Genomic DNA, 23,695 nt, shown 5'->3' with positions numbered 1-23,695 from the left:
CTATTTGTGGAACATGATGAGAAGTACCTGTAACGTTGGTTGATTGACTTATAACTAAGTAGTGGGGACTCTGTTCTTTGGAAGTTGTCTGATTACTAAATGTGTTTCTTAATTAAAAATTGTTATAAAATTCATTTAACTTTAATTATTACAGAGTTTTTAAAGTTATTTTATTTCATTTTATTTTTATTGTGATAAGATACATATAAAGTAAAAAAAGATACACATAATGTAAACTGCCATTTTAACCATTTTTTTGTATACAGTTCAGTGTCATTAAGTACTTTCACATTATTGTGCTACCATCAAGACTATCCCTCTACAAAACTCTTTTCATCTTTCTTTTGGATTTTAATAACATGTTATTGATAAGGATTGTGATGCAAGCTTTAGGTTTCTCATTAAGCAAGGTTTGAGTTCCTTTTCATAGCTTTAGAGAAATTCATTTTTAAAGAAGAGAAGTGGAAAGCTGTAGCCAGACTCTGTTTAGTAAATCTATTTATTTATTTAATTTTTTAATTACTCAAATGAATTTATCACATCTGTAGTTTATAATGATCATCACAGTCCAAAAAAAAGTAAATCTTTTTTAAAATTAAAGTACAGTTGATTTACAGTGTTTCTTCAATCTATTTAGTAAATTTAATCTCCATCAGGAAAGGATAAGCTTGTGAGCTATTTCCATTTGTAGGTAAAGCTACTGTGAAGTTTAGCCATCAAGTGGGCGAAACAAGTAAGAGAATTATTGTTGATAGTTTCATCTCCTTAGTATCTAAGAGAAAAATGAAATACTTTTGTCTTCTTAGCAGTGAGGTAGCGTGTTTCTAAATTATGCTTGAGCTTAGGTTGTCCACAGCTTTTTAGTAACCAAAAGCAGTTTTGATCAAGCTAGCGGCTACGTTGTAGCAATTTCCTTTCCACTCCAGGTGTTTACTAAAGATGTATGCCAGAGGAGCTAGCACATAAGATATAGCCCTTTAAATTGGCAGTTAGTCTGAGTCATGTAGATGAGGGGAGCTGGAGCTGTGAGAGCTGTGAGAGTTTTATGTTTATAATCCTATAAATTTTAGCACCGTGAAATAAAATGTAGTTTCTGCCACTGGTGTGAATGAATATTGTTGCAGAGTTAAAATGCAACAACTTGTAGGAGTTCCTGCTATGGCTCAGCCCGTTAAAGGATCTGGCCTTGTCTCTGTGGTGGTGAGGGTTGGATCCCTGGGCCCAACCCAGTGCAGTGCGTTAAGGATCAGGGGTTGCCACAGTTGTGGTGTAGGTTGCAGCTGTGCTGGCTGGATCCCTGGCCAGGAATTTTCATATAACATGGGTGCCACACACACACACACACACACACACACACACACACACACACGCGCGCGCGCACGAAAGAAAGAAAGAAAGAAAGAAAGAAAGAAAGAAGGAAAGAAAAAAAGCTAAAACTGCTAACCTAAGTTTCCCGTAAGCCTGTGACATTTCTGATTAGAAAAGGGATCATATAAACCATATCTCATGCTGCAATGGAAATGCATTCTGAATATTAGTTTTCCTAAATCCATAGTGCAGTTAAAATCTGGATCCCAGATGTTTTAGTGCTGGGTTATTGAACAACAGTGTATGCTATGTAAGTGTTTCATAGTGTCACTGTTATATTTTTCCTTTGTGTTGTGTAATGCCTAATTTTTGAATTTATTGAACACATACTCTGCGACAGAATAAAATGATTTTCTTGCTTAATCGACACTTAAAGGTGTTTACTGTTCGCCAGGCACGGTTCTAAGCATCTTGCAAACGTGAACACATTTTATTTTCAAAACAGTCCTGTGGAGTAGATAATAGTCCTACCATCCTCATTTTATAGATGAGATAATTTGAGGCACAGCAAGGTCGTACAGCTAGCCCATGGCAGAGCTGGAGTTCCATCTCAGGTATCTTTAATGCAGGGTTTTGGCACTGCTATCTTACCAAAAAATTATAACCTGAGAACCTACCCTCCTATCAAATAAACTTTTTTCATATTGTTACATTCCTATCTTGTCCTTGTTCTCGGGGATAAACAATTGGACATAACTGCAACTGAAGTGCAACCCAGACAATCAGTTCACATCAGTGGAGGAGATGAAAGTGGAGTGTGGTTATGTCCAGCTCTGTGAGCAGTGGGGCAGTGTCCTGGAGGCCCTCCACTGATCTCCTTTATTCTTGGTTATGAACAGCTTGGGACAGGGACCCTGGGAGGGTCTGGGGAGACCGGTGTGTTTATTGGGGGGTGGACTTATTTGCCAATCAGAAGGGAAATGCTTCAAAATTTTAATAATCATTATGACCATCCCAGAACTAATCTGTTAAATAAAGGCCTGGGTTATGTCAGGGGTGGACAAAGCAGAAGCCTAAGACTGACTATGGGTCCTAAAAAAAAATCTTGCTGCTCAGGGCTCTAGAATCCTGAATTCCTTCTTCAATTGCTGGTTATGGCTGTGACCTCGGGCTCCCCCTGGATGAGAGGAATATTTTATTCTGTACTCAAATCTTTTTTTTTTGAGCTTTTTGGATCTAGAGTTGGGGACCTTTTGAAAACTTCTGACGCACAGAAGAAAATCAGCCAAGAGCAACATGGAAATAAAAATAACTTCATTGGGCAGATTGTGTTGTTGAGACAGGGAGACTTCTAAGGGCATAAACTGACAAACTTTGTATTAAGAACTGAAAACTTTAAGTTCAGTATTCAACCATGATTCTTTTCAAAGCAGGCTTTTACAGACAGTGTACATTTGGATGAAGGAGAATAAGGAATAAACAGAGGAAAAGGAAAGCAGTGGAAAAGGAAGGAGAAACCAGTGCAGAGAGAGGAGCCAGCATAGGGGACAACAGGATGCTGAAATCTTTTTCACTTCTTTACACAAGCCCAGGCTTCCCCATGGTTCCTTTTAACAACACCTTTTGAAATGTCAAACATAGTTGAAAATGATCTTTCTTTGGTTGATCCTGGAGTGATTATTTATTATTGTTATTTTCTATCAAGGTAGCATTGATTTATAACATTATATGTTTCCGTGTGTACAACATTATATTTCTACTTCTTTTTTTTAAATTAATTTATTATTTTTTATTTTCCCACTGTACAGCAAGGGGATCAAGTTATCCTTACATGTATACATTACAGTTACATTTTTTTCCCCACCCTTTTTTCTGTTGCAACATGAGTGTCTGGACATAGTTCTCAATGCTATTCAGCAGGATCTCCTTGTAAATCTATTCTAAGTTGTGTCTGATAAGCCCAAGCTCCCGAAGTATATTTCTACTTCTGTATGCACTACAGTCACCAAAATTGAGTTTCCATCTGTCACCATACAGTTGACCCCCTTTATCCATTTGACATCCCCCCTCCCGCCCACCCCTCCAGCCCCTGGTCCTTCCGCTCTGGTAACCACTACTCTGTTCTCTGTATCTACCTGTTTGGTTTGGTTGGTTTGTCCATTTCTTTTTTGTTTTTTATATTCCACAAATAAGTGAAATACAGTTTTATTTCTTTCGTCTGACTTATTTCACTGAGCATATTAACCTTCCAATTCCCTTTATTTTGTGTAAATGGTAAGATTTCATCATTTTATGACTAAGTAATATTACATTGTATATACCACAACTTCTTCATCCATTCATTAATTGATGGGTTCTTAGGTTTTTCCATATCTTGGCCATTATAAATAATGCTGCAATAAATATAGGAGTGCATATATCTTCTTGAATTTGTGTTTTTGAATTCTTTGGATAAATACCCAGAAATGGGATTGCTAGATCATATGGTAACTCTATCCTTAGTTCTCTGAGGAATCTCCACACTGTTTTCCATAGTAGCTGACCCAATTTACATTCCCACCAACAGTGCATGAGACTAATCCCTTTGCACATTCTCACCAACACTTGTTATTTCTTGCCTTTAAAAAATTTTAAATTTTTTAATTTTTTGCTTTTTAGGGCCACACTCGAGGCATATGGAGGTTCCCAGGCTAAGGACTGAATTGGAGCTACAGCTGCCAGCCTACACTACAGCCACAGCAATGCCAGATCCGAACTGCATCTGCGACCTACACCACAGCTCATGGCAATGTCAGATCCTTAACCCACTGAGCAAGGCCAGGGGTTGAACCTGTATCCTCATGGTTCCTAGCTGGGTTCATTAACTGCTGAGCCATGACAGGAACTCCTATTTCTTGCCTTTTTGGTAATAGCCATTCCAACACAGTTGATATCTAATTGTTGGTTTTGATTTGCATTTCCGTAATAATCAGTAATTTTGAACATCTTTTCATGTGCCTGTTGGCCATCTGTATGATTTCTTTGGAAAAAAGTTGATTCATTTCCATTGTCCATTTTTATTATTTTTTTTATTTTTTATTTTTTTATCTTTTTTTGCCTTTTCTAGGGCCGCTTCCAGAGGCACATGGAGGTTCCCAGGCTAGGAGTCCAATTGGAGCTGTAGCCACCGGCCTCCGCCAGAGCTACAGCAATGCCGGATCCGAACCATGTCTGCAACCTAAACCACAGCTCACAGCAATGCCGGATCCTTAACCCACTGAGCAAGGCCAGAGATTGAACCCGCAATCTCATGGTTCCTAGTCGGGTTCGTTAACCACTGCGCCAGGACAGGAACTCCCATTGTCCATTTTTAAATTAGGTTGTTTTTGTTGTTGTTGTTGTTGAGTTGTATGAATTCTTTGTATATTTTGGATATTGACCCCTTATCAAATAACTGACTTGCAAATAAATATCTTCTCCCATTTGGTAGGTTGTTATTTTGTTATTTTTTTATTATCCATAACTAATTTATTTTTATTTTTTTATATTACTCAATGAATTTATTACATTTAGAGTTGTACGGTGATCATCACAACCCAATTTTTAGCATTTCCATCCCAAACCCTCAGTATATCCCCCCCACCCCCAACCTGTCTCCTTTGGAAACCATAAGTTTTTCAAAGTCTGTGAGTCAGTATCTGTTCTGCAAAGAAGTTCATTGTGTCCTTTCTTCAGATTCCACATGTCAGTGATAGCACTTGATGTTGGTGTCCCATTGTCTGACTGACTTCACTTAGCATGATAATTTCTAGGTCCATCCATGTTGCTAAAAATGCCATTATTTCATTCCTTTTAATGGCTGAGTAATATTCCATTGTGTATATGTACCAGGTTTTCTTGATCCATTCCTCTATCGATGGACATTTAGGTTGTTTCCATGTCTTGGCTATTGTATATAGTGCTGCAATGAACATTGGAATACATGTGTCTTTTCGAGTCGTGGTTTTCTCTGGATAGATGCCCAGGAGTGGGATTGCTGGATCAAATGGTAGTTCTAATTTTAGTTTTCTGAGGCATCTCCATACTGTTTTCCACAGTGCTTGCACCAATTTACGATCCCACCAACAGTGGAATAAGGTTCCTTTTTCTCCACACCCTCTCCAGCACTTATAGTTTGTAGATGTTTTGATGATGGCCCTTCTGACTGGTGTAAGGTGGTACCTCATAGTGGTTTTGATTTGCATTTCTCTAATGATGAGTGATGCTGAACATCTTTTCATGTGTTTTTTGGCCATCCATATTGTCTTCTTTGGAGAACTGTCTGTTTAGATCTTCTGCCCATTTTTTGATGGGGTTGTTTGTTTTTTTGGTATGGAGCTGCAGAAGGTATTTATAAATTTTGGAGATTGATCCTTTATCAGTCGATTCATTTGCAAAGATTTTCTCCCATTCTATGGGTTGTCTTTTTGTTTTGTTTAGGGTTTCCTTTGCTGTGCAGAAACTCTTAAGTTTAATTAGGTCCCATCTGCTTATTTTTGTTTTCACTATCGTTATTCTAAGAGGTGGATCTGAGAATATGTTGCTGTCATTTATGTTGGAGAGTGTTTGGCCCATGTTTTCCTCTAAGAGTTTGATAGTGTCTGGTCTTATATCTAGGTCTTTAATCCATTTGGAGTTTATTTTTGTGTATGGTGTTAGGGAGTGTTCTAATTTCATTCTTTTCCATGTGGCTGTCCAGTTTTCCCAGCACCAGGTACGGAAGCTTTTTAGCTTGATGTAGACCCACTTGTTTATTTTTGCTTTTGTTGCCCTTACCTGAGGAGAAATATCCAGAGAGATATCGCCAAGACCATTGTCAAAGAGCATACTGCCTATGTTTTCTTCTAGGAGTTGTATAGTTTTAAGTCCTATGTTCAAATCTTTATCTTTTTTCCTTTTTTCTTTTTTTATTAAAGTATAGTTGATTTATAGTATTTTGCCATGTTACACTGTAAAGCAAAGTGACCCAGTCATGTATGTGTATACACACACACACACACACACACACATTCCCTTTTTTATATTATCTTTCATCATGGTCTATCCTAAAAGACTGGATATAGTTCCTTGTGCTGTGTAGTAGGACCTCACTGCTTATCCGTTCTCAGTGTGATAGTTTGCATCTACTAAGCCCAGACTCCCTGTCCATCCCATTCCTTCTCCCTCCTTCCTTGGCAACCACAAATCTGTTCTACATGTCTGTGAGCCTGTTTCTACTTTGTAGATAGGTTCATTTGTGCCATATTTTAGATTCCACATATAAGTGATATCATAGGGTATTTGTCTTTCTCTTTCTGACTTACTTCGCTTAGTATGAGAATCTCTAGCTGCATCCATGTCGCCGCAAATGGCACTATTTTGTCCTTTTTTATGGCTGTGCAGTATTCCATTGTTTATATGTACCACATCTTCTTGGTCCATTTGTCTGTCGATGGACATTTAGGTTGTTTCCATATCTTGGTTATTGTGAATAGTGCTGCTGTGAACATAGGGGTGCATGTATCTTTTTGAATTATAGTTTTGTCCAGCTAGATGTCTGGGAGTGGGATTGCAGGATCTTATGATAGTTCTGTATTTCGTTTTCTGAGGAAGCTCCATACTGTTTCTTCATAGCAGTCTTCATGTCTTTATCCTGAAGTGATTTTTTTTTTTTTTTTTTTTTTTTTTGCTTTTTAGGGCTGCACCCAAGGCATATGGAGGTTCCCAGGCTAGGGGTCTAATTGGAGCTACAGCTTTGACCACAGCTGCAGCCACAGCAACACCAGATCTGAACCCCTTCTGCAATCTACACCACAGCTCACAGCAATGCTGGATCCTTAACCCACTGACCAAGGCCAGAGATCAAACCTGAAACCTCATGGTTCCTAGCTGGATTCATTTCCGCTGCACCATGACAGGAAGTCCAGTCTTGAGGTGATCTTAATGTTGCTTAAAGCCGTTGCTAGTCAAAAAAGCATGTGGACAAGGAGACACCAGGGAACTCTTAGCCTCTGCTTAGGATCTTCATGCCAACCTATTTTTGTTTACACCGCTTTTTTTTTTTTTTTCTGCACCCACAGCATGTGGAAGTTCCTTGGCCAAGTATTTAACCTGAGCCACAGCAGCAACCTGAGCTGCTGCAGTGACAATGCTGGATCCTTAATCCACTGGGCCACAAGAGAACTCCCTACACTACTTTTATCTGAATGGATTCTACATGTAGATGATATTAGAATCACTGGGTTTGAAATTATTTTATCACCTGTCCTAACTGTGAGAGGTCACAGATTGTGTTTTTGCATTTTTGTGTCTTCACTGTCTGCCATAGTGAACAACAGGTGAGCTAAATCAAAGGGTGAGTTTAATAAGTAAAAGAAGATGGTGTGATTCATTTTATTAAAAAAGTAGATATTTCCAGAAAAGAAGGCTTTTATGGTTAATGTTTTACTTATTTATTCTGCTGTGCTATTTAACTATTTTTACACATTAATCTGTAGATGTGGAGTGGACAGTGCGTGGCATTTTGGATTAGCAGCTACACTCACTTTATTGACCTTTTTCTGCAGTGTTCTCTACCCAAGTTCCGATGAAGGAGTTCTTTGAAATAAGGAGATTGGGAATTGAGATGCAATTCCATGGCTTAGAGCAGGAAAAGATTTTCAGATATGTGCGGGAATAGTAGTACAAATATGCAGAGCCCCGGGGCGGGGGGGGCGGATTTGATACAAGATGCTAGGAGTAGGAAAAAATAAATAAATTGAAGATGTGGTTTGATACTGTTTTTTAAAATCTCATCATTATTTCCACTTTAGAATAAAAACATAAGCTCGGGTAAGGGTACAGGATTTGGAAGCGAAGTATATTTTTTTTGTAGTAACATGATTGCAATGTCGAAAAGATTTAAAAACAAAAAAGGGAGGGGGAGGAGTTCCTGCTGTTGCCCAGTGGGTTAAGAAACCGACTGCAGGGGCTCAGGTCACTAAGGAAGTGCAGGTTTGATCCCAGCCCTGCGAAGTGGGTTAAAGGATCTGATGTTGCTACTGCTGTGACTCAGATTCAGTCCTTGAACTTCCATATACCAGGGGTAGATCCTGAGGACTCTAGCCCCATATGGCCTGAGACAAATAACTTTAAAATCCCCTGTCTTGGAATTCCCATCATGGCTTAGTGGTAACAAACCTGACCAGTATCCATGAGGATGTGGGTCTGATCCCTGGCCTCACTCAGTGGTTTAAGGATCTGGCATTGCCGTGAGCTCTGGTGTAGATTGTAGATGCAGCTTGGATCCCAAGTTGCTGTGGCTGTGGCACAGGCCAGAAGCTGTAGCTCCAATTTAACCCCTGGCTGGGGAACTTCCATATGCTGCAGGTGAGACCCTAAAAAGCCAAAAAAATATATATATATATTTGATTTAAAAAAAACTCCCTTGTCTTGGTCTCCCTGTCTAGTGGGGCTAAAAATAATATCTCAAATAGTAGCTCAAAGGATTATTGTGGGGCTAAAATAGTATCTCAAAGGATTATTGTGAGGACTATAGGAAACAATGCCTATCAAGTATTTAGCTTAGAGCCTGGAACATGGAAATGACCCAATAAGTGCTAGGTTCCCCTCTTTCACATTACCCTCCCTGCTCCACCCCAAATCTGGCAGGAGTGACATGCATAAATAACCAAGCAAACTGGAATTGCTGCTAGAATAGACATGGAGACGGGGCTCTATGGGAATAGGGACAGGGGAGAAATTAATTTTTCCTGGGAGGGATTCTTGAGTGAGAAGTGCCTTCCATGAGATCTCAGCAGTGAGAAGCTGTAGGAAGACTTCTGACAACAAAGCTGGTTATAGTCGGAGAGAATGGACTATATACCTTTGATAAGCAGGCTTTGAGGATGTGCGTTTTGACATGAGGTAGAAAATTTGATTTTTCTTAACTTATAAGCATAGCATGGCATTTAGTAGAAGCACGATGCATTGTGCTTTACCTATGAGTGTATGTATAGAGGTGAATTTTAATTAATTAATTAATTAATTTTTTTTTTTTTAATGATAGTTTCTATAGACTAGAATCCTTACATTATTTTAAGCTCCCTGGGGAGGGAGTGCTCTGAAACACTTTGCCTCCCCTGTCCTGTGCCTTCCTCCTCTACTTAGAATTGGAGTGAGATACTGGGAGAGAAGACTGCTGGAAGCCATTGTCTCAAGTTTCTCCCTTAGATGGAACTTATCTGTCAAAAACACCAAGTTGGGGGCTTTCTTCTCTAATAGTGGGAGGAAGTAACCTAGGTAAGTGTGTCCTCCTGGTGACTGGAACTTTCCCTCTGGGGAACCATCCCAAAGTCATAGAGGTGTATTTTTAAAATGTATTTAGGAATTCCCGTTGTGACTCAGCAGGTTAAGAACCTGACACAGTGTCTGTGAGAATTTGGGTCCAATCCCTGGCCTCGCTCAGTGGGTTAAGGATCCAGTGTTGCTGTGAGCTGTGGTGTAGGTCGCAGACTGGGCTCTGATCCTGTGTTGCTGTGTCTGTAGTGTAGGCCAGCAGCTATAGCTCTGATTCGATCCTTGGCCCAGGAACTTCCATATGCCATAGGTGCGGTCCTAAAAAGAAAAAACAAATGTATTTAGTATTAAGAATAGAGAGTACTTTCCAGGTTAGGGTGAACCAGCTCATACTGTGTTTGGAAAATCACCCTTCCCATCATGTTCTTTAGCTTCATATTAAATGGAAGGAGGGCATCGTGGCACCATCAGCTTTCTAGGGCGTGGGTAACCCATATCCACATGAATCATGGGTGGAAGTGTGGACTATATGTCAGTAACCAACACCAGCAGTTTCCACCCTTAAAAATTTTTTTAGTTACTATTTCCCACCACTGCTGAACCACTTGGGGTTCTTCCCATGCCAAGAACCACTTTTCTGAATGAGCTCTGCTATGAAGCCCCAGCATGTAGAACACCCCGAGCAGAGCAGTTCTTCTTGAGGATTCCTAGATGGGGCCAGTGAGTCAGCTGCTTCCTCTCAATCTCCCCTCCCAACCTGCCTCCTGTCACCAGCTGCCCCTCAACTGCTAGAAGGAAACAGGAGGCTCCTGAAAACAGATGCGAAGGCGATGCTGTGCCCTCACTGTGGGGAAAAGAAGACCAAGGATGCCAAAAGGGAAAGTCGAGGCAAGGCAATGGACTGTTGATTGTTTCAGTTTTTGCCAGTGGTGCCCTGGAACTGATTCATATTGAAGGTTGATTTTATTTAAACTTTTAGGAATTTCATGAGCCAATGGTTAAATATTAACAATCAGGTTACCTAAGTTTAGTTTTTAAACTTATATTATACATGTGATGTTGAAAACAGAGGTAATATCTCCTAAACTTGGAGATGTGATTGGAGGGAAAGGAATACACCCTTGTCATGTTCTTAAGTGTTGGTTCCTATTATCTGGTACAGTTTTGGTTGTTTTCATACTTTTTTTTGTTTTGTTTTTTTTTTTTTTTTTTTTTTTTTTGCTTTTTAGGGCCACACCTGCGGCATATAGAAGTTCCCAGGCTAGGGGTTGAATCAGACCTGCAGCTGCTGGCGTACACCACAGCCACAGCAACGTGGGATCCTTAACCCACTGAGCGAGGCCAGGGATCAAACCTGCATCCTCATGGATACTAGTCAGGTGGTTTCATACATTTTTATCTCAACTGCATTCATTTTAATCCTTGATTCTATTCTTTTGTAGAGATAGGATTCTTAGTTCAGGGAGAGCCTAGCCTTTCCTCACTCCAAATCACAGGGATTCCAAGGTCTGGCTAAACCAAATCACCTGGGGACTTATTTAAACTCAGACTCCCAAGTTCTATCACATACCGACTAAATTGGGCTTCTCAGGGTGGGGGAGACTCTGCAGTATTTTGGAAGTTCTCTTGGGGGTTTTGATCATCTCATGCACCTGCTGTGCCCCTCCTGTGGGCCCTCGCTGGCCAGCCTTGGGGCCTCATTGCCCTGTGTAGTATCAAGTCATTTGGGTTGCTGGGCCCTGGCCACATTGCGTGGGAGCCTTCATGTTTGTTTGGCTTTAAATTCTCTTCCCGGGAAACAGCTTTCAGAGGCTGACTCTGTGTGTGAGAACCTATTTCTTATACAAGGACCTGATTCCCTGATCTCAGTTCTTTTGGGGCCTGGATTCCCACCTAAGGAGACAGCTCTGCGTGCTGCATGGAGATGAGCAGGGGAGTTGGCTGTGCTGGGTTTATTTCTACTTTAGCCTCAGTTTTCAGTTTTCTGAACTATAGGTTGCTCATCTCTGGGGATTGTCAGGAGGGTTCTGTTTCTGGAACACACCAATCCATTTCCATTTTGGGGTCTTTGCGTTGTGCCATTCCCTCTGCCTGGAATACTCTTCTCCCAAGTCTTTGCATGGCTTGCATCTTTTTGGCATTTGGGTTAGTGGCAAGAAGTTCAAATGTTACCTCTCTGGAAAGTCTTTCCCTGCCTCCTCCTCAGTCTGCATTGCGTTGCTCACAGTGTCATCGTCCTAGCCTCCTACCATGGACGATTTTCAGCCCAGCACTTATCACCGTCCGGATTCTTCTTCATGTCTTGTTGTCTTGAACATTGTGTTTTCTGCATAAGAATACAAGCTCCGTGAGAGCTAGGACTTGCCTGGCATGTTATAGGTGCTCACTAATTGCTTGTTAAATAATTCTCCAAATGCTACATAAGTATATGCTGTTAGTGTGAACCTTGGGTTCCCAAGTGATTCATCTATGTTCCCAGTTGTTCTTTCCTGACTCCATAGATGTTACTTTTATGACTCCATAAATGTTACCTTTATGACAATGATTCATTGCTGAGATATTACTGCCATTTAGAGCAAGGGCCACTTTCAACCTGGGGGAATTAAAACCTGTAGCTCTATATGTGAATGTTATACAGAATGTATAAGGGCTTGATTCAGCTGCACCCATTTGACCTGTGGGTGATTAATCTGTGATAAAATGGATCAATTCAACATGAAAGTAAGGCAAAATAAATCTGATCAGTTTGGGGAAACTCCTGTTTTCCCCTTTTTCTGAGTTCTACTAGAGGCAGTTTTTGGGTGGGATGAGGGGAATATACATCACTCCGTAAGACAGAGGAAGGCAGAAAGTCATGTGAGAGGTGCTTGTCCTGTCTAGCTCACAGGAAACAGACTTGACTAATGAGGAGGTAATTTTGCAGATCTGTGGCCAAGGAAGGCCAGTAGGGCTGGCAGTGAAAGCCATCACCTTATGTTTGCAACAGTGATGCTCTTGCTAGAGCTGTAGAGTTTATCAGCAGAGTCTTTTATTGAAAGTGGAGTTTGGAGAAGTCCCAGAGCTTTGCTCTCTATACCTCTGACTCCAGCTGCTCTCAATCCTAGCTTGCCCCTGAAACCGAGAGTGATTCAAAATCACTAGCATGAAAAAATGGGACATGTTATCATTACAAAACACCAGCCTGGCTGGAGTTTCCCTTGTGGCTCAACGGGTTACAAACCCCACTAGCATACATGGAAATGCTTGTTGGACCCCTGGCCTTGCTCAGTGGGTTAAGGATCCTGCGTTTCCATGAGCTATGGTGTAGGTTGCAGACAGCTCAGATCTGGAGTTGCTGTGGTTATGACATAGGCCCGTCAACTACAGCTGGGGTTGGACCCCTAGCCTGGGAACTTCCATACGCTACGAGTTCGGCCCTAAAAAGCAAGCAAGCAAGCAAGCAGACAGACAAACAAAAAACCCAAATCAAAAACCAAAACCAAAATCTCAGCTTATTTCAGGCAGCCTGGCAGGACCGGCTGCATGATGAAGTTCAGCCTTCAACTGACTGCATTAGACCACAAGTTCTTTTTTTTTTTTTTTTTTTTTTTTTTTTTTTTATTTTCCCACTATACAGCAAGGGGGTCAGGTTATCCTTACATGTATACATTACAATTACATTTTTTCCCCCACCCTTACTTCTGTTGCAACATGAGTATCTAGACAAAGTTCTCAATGCTATTCAGCAGGATCAGACACAACTTAGAATAGGCCACAAGTTCTATATGGGCAGAACCACAGCTTAGCTGCACAAGTGCATGCTGAGCACTCCATTGGCAAAAAAGACTCTGCTGATAAACTACAGCACCAGTATGAGGTGGGCCTTGAGATCTGGCTAGACAGGTCTGAAGAATTATCTACTATAATCAAATAAAAGACACAGTATTTATTTAGAATGTGTTGAGAAGTAATTATTATATTATACGGTAATTAAGCACAAGTAGAGCATAAAGGATAAGCACCTCACTTAATTGACTGTAATTAGAATTATTTTAGCACAATCAGAGCAAACTTTCCATTCTTATTCTTTCTAATCAAATCAGTGCCTGTATTGACACCGTCTTCTAGTTCCATCCAGGTTTTTTTTAAATCAATTAATGTGTTTATTTGTTAGTCATAGACCTTTAATCTGATGAGTTCTATGCAGTAAAAGTTTCCTTATACCCCGATGTCCTAGGGCCAAGGGCTCAGGAAGCCTATGAAATTTGTCCATAACTTAAGGTGACCGTATGTTCATTGAGCAGGAATGACAGAAATGATGAATATAACTTCTCTTTCTTGTCATGGCTCACAAACCAAGCTGGGTCTGGGGCAGGGAGGGAGAGGCATGGCTTCAGATAAGGCCTGGGTTTCTTTAGCCTTGAGTCCTCTTCACCACAGCCTCCAGAACTGATGTGGAGCAAAAGGGACTGCAGGGCTCCAGGACAGAGAGGATGGTGACTCCCACCCCAGCTGGAGGCAGGTCCTCAATTGGCGTCTGGGCTCAGCAGCCACCCTGGGGCCTCTTCCCCTTAGAGGGAAACCTGGAGGACATTGTTACCCAAAATGTAGGCTTGGTTTTCTTCAAAGTGGAGATCCATTGCTTCATGCTGCAAAAATGCGTTCAGAGTTAGTTATATGAGTAAAGGATGTTTAAGTGATCATAGTTCATTGAACCAACACCCTCATCATTTAGTTCTGCCGCACCTCTCAGCATTTTATGCAGTCCACTTCAGTCTTATCTAACTCACATTCTTACTGTTGCTGATTGTTGACTGAAAAAAATACACAGTCTGAAAGTTGAGAGTTATGTTTTATTTGGCGGACAAAACTGACTAAAGCTGGGAAGACAGCCTCCCAAGTAGCTCTGAAGGACTGCTCCGAAAAGGTAAGGGAGGAGAAACAGGATATATGAGTTTTTGTAACTAAAACCAGGTAGTCAGAACATCCAAAGAGTATCATTAATTAAAACCAGATATCTCAAGTTGATGAATTTAGCTCTTTGTATGGGAAGATGTAAGAGTATGGGCTCACTGAAATCATTCCTTTGATAAGCACCTTAACTACCTACGGCTTTCTCCATCCTGAATCTCCTCGGGGTGCACAGTTGGGGTGGCTGCAGTGGCTGTTGGCTTAATGGCTCTAACATCCTTTGCTTACTGGTATGGCAGGCAATATTTTTCATCCACATGACTATATAACAATGGGACAGTCTTGGAGTTCCCATCGTGGCACAGTGGTTAACGAATCCAACTAGGAACCATGAGGTTGTGGGTTCGATCCCTGGCCCTTGCTCAGTGGGTTAAGGATCCGATGTTGCTGTGAGCTGTGGTGTAGGTTGCAGATGTGGCTTGGATCCCTCATTGCTGTGGTTGTGGTGTAGGCCGAAGGCTACAGCTCTGATTAGACCCCTAGCCTGGGAATCTCCATATACTGTGGGAATGGCCCTAAAAAAGACAAAAGGACAAAAAAAAACCAAAAACAAAACAAACAAACAAACAATGGGACAGTCTTATACAAGTATGAATGTTACCTGAATTCAGTGGCCTGAGCGCTTTTTCCTCCCCTTTAAAGTTTCTTTGGGTTTCACATCGTAAGGGTCAGTGATACTTACATTTATCTACTGTTTAATTTTACAAATAAGTCATGAAAACACAGAAATGGGTTTTACTATTCTCATATGACAGCCATCACAAAACTCATAAGGAGGAACAGCACTTAAGAAATAGTAAGCCTCTAAAAATTCTAAAGATTGAGAGAAAAGGGGTGAACTCTAAAAAAAAATTAGCCAACTTCAATTTTAAATAGGAGGCCCCACACAAATGAGAAATGTATTTACATCAGTACATGCCAATTTTTCCATATTATTAGAATAGTTGCATATGTTTTGGTCAAAAGCTGCTTACTTAAAAAAATATGCTTACTTAAAAACATGCATTCAAAAGAAAGATATCCACAATATAGAATAATGTGTTTTTAAAAAGAAAACCTTCTGAGTTTACCACTAATAATCGTTCTGTGAGTATAATTTACTTGTTTTTTTTTTTTTGGCTTTTTGCCATTTCTTGAGCCGCTCCCGAGGCGTATGGAGGTTCCCAGGCTGGGGGTTGAATCAGAGCCGTAGCCGCTGGCCAACACCAGAGCCACAGCAACGTGGGATCCAAGCCATGTCTGCAACTTACAGCACAGCTCATGGCAACGTCAGATCCTTAACCCACTGAGCAAGGCCAGGGATTGAACCCACAACCTCATGGTTCCTAGTCGGATTCGTTAACCACTGTGCCACGACGGGAACTCCTAATTTACTTGTTAATAGTGAGTTCTGTGAGAAGTTTGAAGAACAAAAATTCAGTGACTGCTTTTTCTTCAGTTCCTGTGGGATTTCTGCTTTCATGCAAACAGGGCATCTCTAAGCAAACCTTCTTGGCCAGCTCAACTAATTTATCGCTTTGAAGATGACATTGAAAATGATCTGATTTGTTGTTACACATCTGTGATTGTTAGGTAATGTAAATACATTTTCTACTCCACATAGCTTTTTATGCATGGATATCTTTGTTTGCTTTTTTTCTTTTTAGGGCTGCTCTTGCCGCATATGGAAGTTCCCAGGCTAAGGGTTGAATTGGAGCTACAGCTACCAGCCTACGCTCCAGCTGTAGCAACGCGGGATCCAAGCTGTGTCTGTGACCTACACTACAGCTCATTGCAATGCCAGAAACTTAATCCGCTGGGTGAGACCAGGGATCGAACCCTCATCCTCATGGATACTAGTCGAACTTGTAACCCACTGAGCTCCAATGGGAACTCCGTTATGCATGGATTACATGGTCTAAATTCACTATTAGAAACTGTAGACATGCTGCAAAGAACTCTGGTCTGGTATTCCAGATCATCTGAGTTCTGATTTTTGTTCCTGCCCCTCACTTATTGTGACCCTGGACAATTTATTACTGGAAATTCCACTGGTACTTTTGTCTGTTTCAGGCCATGCCTTTGGAGTTGGGATGAATTCATCTTGGTCCCTGTCACTGCCCTCGGGGGATTTACGGTCTAGTGCAGTGGTTCTCACACTCCACTGTGCACCAGAATCCCCTGGAGGGCTTATCAAAACACAGAGTGCTGGGCTTCACCCTAGCATTTCTGATTCAGTAGGTCTGGGCTGGGTGGAGAATTTGCACTTCTAACAAGTTTCCAGATGCTGCTGATGCTGCTAGTTTGGGGACCACGATTTGAGAACCACTGATCTAATGGTTTAGCTGACACATCAGTAACCACAATTCAAAGATTAAAAGCTGTGAAATAAGTTCAAGTAATGTGCAGTGGGAAACAGAGTGTGGAGAAGTGGGTCAAAAGATTAATGAGCAGCTGGAGATCTGAGAAGCTCTAATGGAAGAGGGAGAGGTTAAGCAGGATCTTGACAAATGGATAAAGCCTTGACAGGTAGGGTGTTTTGGAGGCTGGCGCCATCGCAATCTCTTGATGGGGGGTGGGGAGTGCAGACTGTTCATAGGAATAGGGGTGTGGTCTAGATGGACTTTAGCCTTGGTTGCGGGGTGGAAGACAACCAGAAACTGATGGAATTGGGAATGAGAGCGCTGGAAAGTTAAGCTCAACCTGTTCTTGGGTTTTGTATTTTGGTAGCAAGGGGAACAGATGCTTAGAGCCATGCTTAAGAAGGGCAACTCTGGCATAGTATGGATGGCTTGGAAGGAGGAGGACTGACTTCAGGAGAGCCAGTAAGTGATTACCAGGGCAGCCCAATCCACAAGCAAGAAGATCACAAAGGTGGGAAGGATGTTGTTGTGGGATTGATTTGTGCAGAAGCCACAGATTTGGTAGTTGATTGGTTTCTGGGGGTGAGGGAGATGAAAAGGTCAAGAGAGATGAAGGATTCAAGTCTGAGTCACTGGGAAAGAATGAGGGTGGCTGGATCTCTCAGGTGAAATGGGTTGTATAAGAAAAGGAACCTAGTGGTTGGGACCTTGGTTTCTTGAGGAGGGAACTTGATCAGATGCCCTTAAAGGTATCTGTCTGTATAATTGTAACCAATGTTATGAGGGTTGCTGATTGTCTAAAATATTAAAGAATATATTTGTACAAAAATTAAATGCCTTGTGTATGACAGGTACTCATATATTTGTTGATTGGTCCATTTGGGTTAATATTAGGTCTAAAATATTTACATCTGTATATAGCCTTCTTTTTGAGCTTTTCTTCATTTTGCTTCTAGTTTTCTTAGTGTGTTGACTTGCTCTTCATTTATGTATTATGCATATGAATGTTTTTTGGATATGTGTTCTACATATACATATATATTTTTAAAAATAAGTATAGCAAATAATTTAAAACTTCTGGACTCATTCTTCCATTATTTGGATCACACAGTGTAGTGGTATATTTGTGTGCAACCCTGGCTTTCTTACTGAATTACAAACTCCTTTTGAGCAAAGAACATGTCTTATTCATTTTTTTCCTTCCTCACTGTACTCATCATAAGTTCTTGTATAAAGTGGCCAGCAAATGTTTGAGGAATTGGGTTGAATCATTGAGTAAAAGTCAATTATTATCTCCTTCTTTAGGGAGAGACAAAATGATTCAGGCAATAAAAAGTCGTAGTTTAAAGGGAAATGGAAATCCTTGTATCCAGGGAGGTTGAAAGAGGAAACATTTAATTAAGTAGACTTTCAGGACTAGAATAGAGATATTCATGGACATTTTAGGAACCAGAAGCAGAAGCCCATAAGAATGAGAAGAGTTTTCAGCTGTCTTAAATTAGCCATTGAAAACCTTGTGCCAGTTGCTGTACTCTGGGACTCAGTTTCTTCATTTGCAAGCTGGTGGCTGTAGTAGCCTTTTTTTTTTAACTTTTTTGTACACCCTTTTGGGGAGAATTCTAAGCAGAACAAAGCATCAGAGATGGGAAAGAGTATGTGTATTCTTATGACTAGCGTGTGCTAAAAAATGCTAGGAAATGAAGCAGGAGAGGGAGAGAGAGGCCATTACTGGTAAGATAAAGAGCTTGGACTCTATCTCGAGGGAGAGTCTCATGCCATAGTTTACTTGAGAAGGCCATTTGGGGAGCAGAAGTGAAGGACCAGAAAGAGTCACAAGCGGAAGGAGGCAAAGCCAACAAAAAGGGGAGTTTATTGAGTTGGCCATTGCTATAAGCAACTGGTCGTTTGTTTCCAAGGAATCTTAGGAGAAACTTTATGAAGTGCATTTGGCACAGTTTAACTGGAGAAAAAAATGGGAGAAGCTTTGATTCATGTTTCTCTTCTCCCATCAATTAAAGGCAGCCCCCGCCTTTTCAGGCAAGGTACATCTGACCCAGGCAGGTTCCCATGGGCACCTCATGAAAATGGCATCAAAGGGGCTTGGGCTAGAGAGGTTTTGTCTGGTTGCACTGTGTGGAGCTGGTTGGATTCTTCATAGAACTGCAATAGCAGGAATGCAAGGTGAGTTTGAGAGGCTTTGAAGTCATGGTTAAAAGATGACTGATAAAGGGAGCCATTGAGGGATTTTGAACAAAGGAACCACTAATCAGATTTATACAATGCTGTGCTGGTAAATGTTTAACAGCCACCTCTTCAGGAAAATAAATGTCTGTGTGGGTGTGTATTAGTAATAAATTGTACTGATATAAAGGATGTATATATACAATTTACAAATAATAATAAAGTAGATAATACTCTTTATTGTAAAGTCCATATAGATAATCGATTCTGACAGGTTTTTATTGGTTTTCAATGAACTCTTTGTATCCATAGCCATCCTCTGGTTACAGTTGACAAGGGGGGGGGGATATTTGATGCTTTCCTATGACAATATGAAGTAAGAGGAAAGTGAAATAATGAGGGCATATCCCAGAACTTCACTTTCTTATTAAGCATCTTTTTTTTTGAACTCAATGAATTTTATTATATTTATAGTTGTATAACCATCAATCACAACCCAATTTTACAACATTTCCATTCCAAACCCCCAGTCCTTCCCTCCCCCTCAACCTGTCTCTTTTGGTAACCCTAAGTTTTCAAAGTCTTTGAGTCAGTTTCTGTGCTGCAAAGAAGTTCATTGTATCCTTTTTTAAAATAATCCACATACAAGTGATAGCATATGACGTTTGTGTCTCACTGTCTGACTAACTTCACTTATTAGCATAATTTCTAGGTCTATCCTTGTTGCTGCAAATGCTGTTATTTCTCCTTTTGATGGCTGAGTAGTATTTCATTATATGCACTACATCCTCTTTATCCACTCCTCTGTCGATGGACATTTAGGTTGCTTCCATGTCTTGGCTATTGTATATAGTGTTACAGTGAACAGTGGGGTACATGTATCTTTTTGAGGTATGGTTTTCTCTGTATAGATGCCTAGGAGTGGGATTGCTGGATCAAAAGGTAATTCTATTTTTAGTTTTTTGAGGAATCTTCTTACTGTTTTCCATAGTGGTTGCACCAATTTACAACCCTACCAACAGTGTAATAGGATTCCCTTTTCTCCAAATCCTCTCCAGCATTTACTGTTTGTAGACTTTTTGATGATGGCCATTCTGGCTGGTATAAGCTGGTAGTTTACATAGTAGTTTTAATTTTAATTTCTCTAATAATTAGTGATGTTGAACATCTTTTCCTGTGTTTTTTGGCCATCTGTATGTCTTCTTTGGAGAATTGTCCGTTTAGATCTTATGCCCATTTTTTGATGGAGTCCTTTGGGGTTTTTTTGGTATTGAGCTGCTAAGCATCTTCTTTTTGAGCTGGATACTACTAGAAGAACATTTCCTTAACTTTTGGTTTTATTCACAATATAACTGCAACAGGCCCCCCACATTTTATTAACATTTTTTTCCATCACTTTTTTAAGCATAGATAATCAGCAAAACAAAAATCAAGCTGTGATTTGTAGGGTTTGTCAATTTCTTTTCTTTTTTTTTTTTTTTTTTGAATCTCTATTTTATTGATTTCTTCTCTGACCTTTATGATTTTCTTCCTTCTGCTAACTTTAGGTTTTCTTTGTTCTGTTTTCTAATTCATTTAGTTGGTAGGTTAAGTTGTTGATTTGAGATTTTTCTTTCTTTCCTTTTTTTTTTTTTTGGCTTTTTGCTATTTCTTGGGCCGCTCTTGCGGCATATGGAAGTTCCCAGGCTAGGGGTTAAATCGGAGCTGTAGCCACAGGCCTATGCCAGAGCCACAGCAATGCGGGATCCGAGCCTCGTCTGCAACCTACACCACAGCTCATGGCAACGCCGGATCGTTAACCCACTGAGCAAGGGCAGGGACCGAACCCGCAACCTCATGGTTCCTAGTCGGATTCGTTAACCACTGCGCCACGACGGGAACTCCGGGTTTGTTAATTTCTATATGAGGAGTTCCTGCTGTAGTGCAGTAGGTTAAGGATCAGGTGTTGTCTCTGAGATGGCATAGGTTCAGTTGGTTAAGGATCTGGTGTTGCCATAGCTGTTGCCATAGCTGTGACATAGGTTGCAGCTATAGCTTGGATTCCATTCCTGGCCTGGGTACTTCCATAGGCAATGAGCTCATCAAAAAAAATTTTTTTTCTGTATGAAAATACTCCCATTATGGCCAATTTCCAGTTACAGGAAATTGGGAAAAGATGTGAGTAGCACAACATTATATAGTATTTCCACAGACAGGAAATAGACCTAAGTAACCCAAAGAGCATAGATATTACTCACATGTACTAAAGTAATAACGAAGTGATGAATTTCAAGTATTTATTACCTTTGGAGTTAATATAATTTATTCCATTGTAAATTTGTATAATCTAATTGTTAATAATTGCTATGTTTAATAACTGACTCATAAAATTTCTGAAAATTTACCAATCAGTTCTTAGGAGCTGGCGTGAACCAGCCCAGCTCACTCCTGGAGTTATATTTTCAGAAGATCACTTTGGTAGCAGTCTGTAGAAATGTTTTGAAGGGGAATGATCTGGAAGCAGGGAAAAAAGTGCCTGAGCTATGTTAGGGGTGAAAAGTAGGAGACAGACTTAGGAAATACCTTTGGATCCCACCAGCATGAGGCTTCAAATGAAACTGGGTTACTAAAGATCATATAAATTTCAGTGGTTTGTGTTTAAACATGAATGTGTAGGACCTTTAATAAAAGTCTCCTCCAGATATTCTTGGAGCCTCCGAGGTATCTTCGGTGTGCTTGCAGAGGCCCTTGGACTCTGGGTTTCTTTTCTCCTTCCTTCCTTCCTCCCTCCCTCTCTCTCTCTCCCTTTCTTTCTTTTGCTTTTTAGGGCTGCACATGCGGCATATGGAAATTCCCAGGTTAGGGGTCAAATCAGAGCTATAGCTGCTGGCCTCTACCACAGCCACAGGCAATGCCAGATCCAAGCCACATCTGCAACCTATGCTGTAGCTTGCAGCAAGGCTGGATGCTTAACCTCCTGAGCAAGGCCAGGGATCGAACTTAAATCCTCATGGAGACTGCATCAGGTTCTTAACTTGCTGAGCCACATTAGGAACTCCTGGGTTTCTTGTTGATGACCACAGGCCCAAGGCATTTGAGGGGGAGGCCCCACCACTGTCATAGCTGCAGGGGCCTTCCTGGAGAATGGGATCTGTGCCAAGGAAGCCATGCACCATGCCTTGTTTTCCCAAGTTTGTAAATCTAGGGAAGGGGCTTCAGAAGGATGGTGGAACCCAGCATGTGCCCCACAGAAATTTATCTCCAGGAGCCTGCAGTTTCTGGGTTTTTCCATGACTCTGATACCTTGCAGCAATCCCAGCCAGTCCGGAGCTGCACAGGGAAACAGCCCCTCTTCCCTCTCCTGGTCTGGCCCCTGCAAGTAACAGAGGTGCCTCTGTCTGAAGGCCCCCTCTCCCAAGGCCCTTCTTTTCTTTCAGATCAGCTGGTGTAGATGAGTGCCTGATGGCCAGGAGCCCTTCTGATCCACCAAACTCCCAGGGTGAGTGAAGTTCATTTGGGGCTTGTCCAGCCCCTACTGCTCTTGGTATAAAAATGAAATAGAATAAGATAAAAGGGTGGAAGTGGCCCTTGAGTGTGTAGTGGGCCCAGTAACTGAGGCCTGGAGTTTGAAGGATGGGGAATGTGTGGCTGGGCTGTGATGGGGAAAGAGGGCATGACTGAGGTTTGAGGGAGAGAAGCTGAATCATGTTCAGTTTTGAATTGATAAAACAGGGGCCGTTGAGACAGTCCAGTGGGTACTGGGCCTTCAGGAGAGAGAAAGGAAAGGAATGGTGGTGGCAGAGTAGTAAAATCGGTAAAACCATGGATGACTACCTGACGCTTCCCCATGAGGACATGGAATGGGAGAGAATCGACAGTAGACTAATAGGGTCCAGATCCTTAAGGAACACCAGTGTTTAAGGATGGTGTGGGGGTTAGGAGCCCAAGAACCAGACACAGAGGAATGTCCAGGGAACTCTGAAAGGAAGGAAATGGCACGAACAAAGGAGCTGAGGCAGGATTGTGGCTTCTCCTGAGAACAGTTTGGCCCATTGTGTTTATGGTCATAGTTTCCTATAAGTTCATCTATTCAGAGTTATGATTATGTTAACCTTGCCCTGCTTCCTCTCTCTAAAAGAAAGGGGTCGAAGACTGTAGTATCATAAATGACACAGAGATAGGAAGAAATCTGACACTCTTGTACCATGTTAATACTTTGATTCATCCTTTGAGAGTCAGGGTGAGAAGAAAAATTTACTTCAAGCTAAAGGTTTTGGAAATGTCAACTTTTTCCTATTTGGTGTTTCTTGCTGTATTTTCCATATTAATCACTTCATTTTCCCCTTGGTCATGGGCCTGATTTTTTTTTTTTTTTTCCTCTCTCATGCTTGTCAGCTGCCTGGTGTGTCAGACAGTTTTTCACCTTGATATAGGGACACAACAAGAGCTCGAGCTGTCAAGGTTACTGTCAAAATTGTCTGCCCCTCATGGTGGTTATGTTCACGAACACCCAGAAAGCCCAGTGCGACTAAAGTGAATTACAGGCTTTGAAATGATCATGTGGTTTGCATCAGTCAAAAAAATATAACCAAGACATGTTTAAGAGTTGCTGGTTTGGGAGAAATTAGATGACTGCCATGAAAAGACAGAGCCTATCTAAA

At 41.1% G+C, this 23,695-nt stretch overlaps 1 protein-coding gene across 17 annotated transcripts in view; it reads left to right on the top strand.

Moving 5' to 3' along the window:
* PLD1 (phospholipase D1) overlaps positions 1 to 23,695 on the top strand; it is a 224,320-nt gene that overhangs the window by 1,591 nt on the left and 199,034 nt on the right. For 7 of the 17 annotated variants that reach the window (XR_014822372.1, XM_084986821.1, XM_013990128.3 and 4 more), the window contains exon 2: positions 22,472 to 22,533. The gene's annotated coding sequence lies outside the window, so the exon portion shown is untranslated. 17 annotated transcript variants of the gene reach the window in all.

The sequence above is a fragment of the Sus scrofa genome, chromosome 13 (genome assembly GCF_054392235.1).
Source record: "Sus scrofa isolate SSC_HxYL_T2T_F1_AM1 chromosome 13, Sscrofa_HxYL_maternal_Yorkshire_Landrace_v2.0, whole genome shotgun sequence".
In the NCBI taxonomy this organism is placed as follows: domain Eukaryota; kingdom Metazoa; phylum Chordata; class Mammalia; order Artiodactyla; family Suidae; genus Sus; species Sus scrofa.
The sequence above is the reverse complement of the archived record's forward strand: the minus strand, read 5'-3'. Positions and strand labels throughout refer to the sequence as shown.